Genomic DNA, 3,468 nt, shown 5'->3' with positions numbered 1-3,468 from the left:
ATCATCAACCGGAAAATCTCTGCCGTTTGATTCCTTGCTCTATGCGAAGCCCTTTTTACCAAGCTATTACTATATAAGTAGGTAGTTGAAAATATTGTAGTGAAGAAAAAATATTACTAATAAAGAAGAAGAAAATATTTAAGAGTTGAAATCCTGTAAATTTCTTTTTTCTTTTTTCTTGGCATCCAAACACCGAAAGAACAGATTAAAAAAAAGATTTTGCTTATTAATTAGATAAAAAAAAAGAAAGATTTTCAAATATGGGTAAATTTGTCTATTTTAATCATTTCCATCATAATTTTTAAAACATCCAAATAAGATGGAGGATAATCATTCCCCTCTACTCTCCTCCCTCTCTAAACTTCCAAACAGGCCATAAAAGAGGCTGACATGATAGGAGCACTTAAGACATGTAGGATGGAGAGTTAATATTTTAATTTAATTTGTGCAACGTGTGTATTCCATCGGTCACGTAAACAAATTTCGTTAGTTTTTTTAACGGTGTGGACAAAATTGATTGTGACTTGAAAATAATTAAAATTAAATTGACTGTTTTTAAAATGTAGGGACCAAATTAACTGTGACCCTAAAATGAGGGTCCAAAATGGTGTTTTCGCTTAAAATGTTTCTAAACCAATGCCTTGGAGCATTGGCTAACATTTCCCTGATATAATTTGGCTTAATAGTACTGGGAAAAAAAATGTTTCGAATACCTAGCAAGATATGCCTCAATGTGTTTTGTTAATTGCCAGAATATGTAACTTGTTAACATTTCTTTCTTATTACAATGGCATATAAGAAAAAATAGTACTAAACTACTAATTCAAAAAAATTATGAAGCAATCACTTCTAATTGTATCTATCAAAATAAAAATATCCAGAAGACAAAGAAAGCTGGTCACAATTTGTCACCAAGAAAAGCGCATTCAATATCACAATATATTGACACGCGCGCGCGCGCACACACACACACATATATATATATATATATATTTGTGTGGGTGTGCGCGTATGCGTGTGCACGTATGCGTGTGCATATGCGTGTGTGTACACGAAATTAATTGCTTTAAGTTGATGAAAGGACATTGGAAATTCACTTATATATAAAGAAAATCTGGTAAATGTATCAATATCTGAAATTGTAAATGGGAATATATGGTAGGCACCGAACTATGGTATACAAGAGTCTTGGCCTAACACTGTACGCACAAATTTATTGCTTGGGGAAAGTAAATAGTAGAAAGTACACTGGAATAAAAATTATTTTCACACCTTTATGATACTATTACAAACTTTTATTGCTGAAATTAATACTTATTTCGGACTTATCAATATAACCAGCAAGTAATGATATATTATAGGCTGCTTCAAGGGCACTTGTATATTTGGCCGTGACGGGTCACCTCGGAGTAGCACTTGCCACATTTTTCCAAGTTAGTACCGCGTGGTCCTGGTGGAACACACAAGCATTGCTTACAACATCTCGTGCATGCTCTCTCGCACTCTCTCTTCCATTTACCTGCGTTGCATCTCTCAAAACACACTAGTGTGCAATCTGTGCACCAAATCAACCACAAAACAAACACAATTACTTTATAAATATATCGTGGAAAAAAAAAAAAGTTGATGTGCAATTATTGTATAATTAGGAAAGACATGTATTTAACACTTACTATGTGCTGACTTCAATGGAGGGTGTGCCTTTGGTGGATATGCATGAGTGGGTGGATGTTCATGATGAGGAGCTTGAGATGGTGCAATCTCATGATGATGTTCATGATGTGGTGGATGAGCGTGTGCCTTTGGTGGATGTGCATAAGTGGCGGGTGGATGTGCATGATGAGGACCATGAAATGGATGATGTCGATGTGGTGGATGAGTGGGTGCCTCTGAGAGTTCGTCGTCATGACATGAAACCTACAAAAAGGACAAACATTACCATGAATTAAGATAACCATGCCATATGAAGCAAATAAGTGTCAGTTCCGTTCTTATCCCGTAGTTTTTAGTAGTTTATTTATTAAATATGAGACAAAAATTGTAGTTTTTGGTAATTATCCATTAAATGTGTGACACAAAGATAAAAATTAGGTTCTTTATATATATATATAATAAAATAATAAAAACCTAGCTAAGAGAGAGAGAGAGAGAGATGCATACTCTTGTGGTGACCACAAGAAGAGTGGTGAACAAAAAGAGCATAGCTTTGAAAGCCATTTTAGAAAAGGATCAGAAAAAAGCTATAAGACAATTGGAAAGTTAATCGCTCTTTGTTGACTTGAGGAATGAAGAATCATCTGTGGACTGTGGTATATATATAGAGCTCAAGCATGCATAGATTATCAATATTAGAGATATATCGATCTACAGCTGGCCTTAATTTGAGTCAATAATCAAAATTGTGCGTATATGCTAGCTTCACCAGATGATCGCTAACTAAGCACAAGTTATGACTTGACATGTCCAGAAACTCTTTTGTTTCCTTTTTTGGCGGAAAACATGGCTTACGTCCTAGCTGACCTTCCCTCCCAGAGTCCCAGGTTTCTTGTCTGCTTTAAATAATTGAGATTAAGATTAGACTCCACATTTTCATTTTAGTTACATGATTATAAACAATTTTAGCTTTCAACTTGACCAATATATATGGAGGCCACGTGAGTGAACCTTATCGGCGGTCACGTTACTTAAACAGCTTTTTCGGTATTAGTATATGCCTCAATAAAAATTTTAGCACAAAATTGCAATACCGTATTGGTAATGTTTATACATGGTTGTACCAAATATAGACTAACCGGCCTTGATTAAAATTTACCAGATAAAAAGGACGTGGGGGAGGCTGCCCTAATTGTGCATCAAACCTTTGACTTCGGAATTCAGCAACCAAAAAAAAAAAAAACCCCTTAGACCTTAAAAGATAATCGAGATGCGCCAGGGTGACATGAGCTTCTAAATTTTTTTTCTTCATTTTTTTTTTATCATCATGATAGAGCTTCTAAATCTTGAAAATTAAGGGTTTGTTTGGATTAAGGAGTGAGAGAGGAGTAAAATAGAATTGTCCTAAAATTATGCTAATTTCCGGTCAACTCTACTTTACTCCTCTTTAATTTTCTCAATTCAAACAAACAAACTATGCAAGAAAGTGTCATCCAAACTCCGCTAAACCAAAAACTAAAACAAAAGGTGAATATATTACAGATAAGCAATCTTTACGTGGATTAAGGCATATATAATATATTATAAAACCCAGTCAAGTTTTTTCTTTTTGGTAAATTGGAATTATATTAAAAGCTAAGTGGTCTCCACCAAAAAATTACACATACGGTCCTGGGTCAAGCCCATTTTGTCTAACTACAGAAGATTCATAATAAAAACAGGAGGGGACTCAAAAACAGTAAAATCTTCCTCCATGGTGGTGCCAAACTTTGCAAGGGCGTCTGCGCACCGGTTAGCCTCTCTAAAGCAGTGCTT

At 34.9% G+C, this 3,468-nt stretch overlaps 1 long non-coding RNA gene across 1 annotated transcript; it reads right to left on the bottom strand.

Moving 5' to 3' along the window:
* Positions 1-1,120: 1,120 nt before the first annotated feature.
* LOC142642478 (uncharacterized) lies at positions 1,121-2,273 on the bottom strand. The gene is made up of 3 exons (XR_012845665.1): positions 2,161-2,273; positions 1,674-1,917; positions 1,121-1,555 (listed from the first exon to the last, which is right to left on the bottom strand). It is a non-coding gene; the product is annotated as an uncharacterized LOC142642478 (long non-coding RNA).
* Positions 2,274-3,468: the final 1,195 nt, after the last annotated feature.

The sequence above is a fragment of the Castanea sativa genome, chromosome 1, assembly GCF_040712315.1.
Source record: "Castanea sativa cultivar Marrone di Chiusa Pesio chromosome 1, ASM4071231v1".
Taxonomy (NCBI): Eukaryota; Viridiplantae; Streptophyta; class Magnoliopsida; order Fagales; family Fagaceae; genus Castanea; species Castanea sativa.
This window is presented reverse-complemented; position numbering and strand designations above follow the sequence as displayed.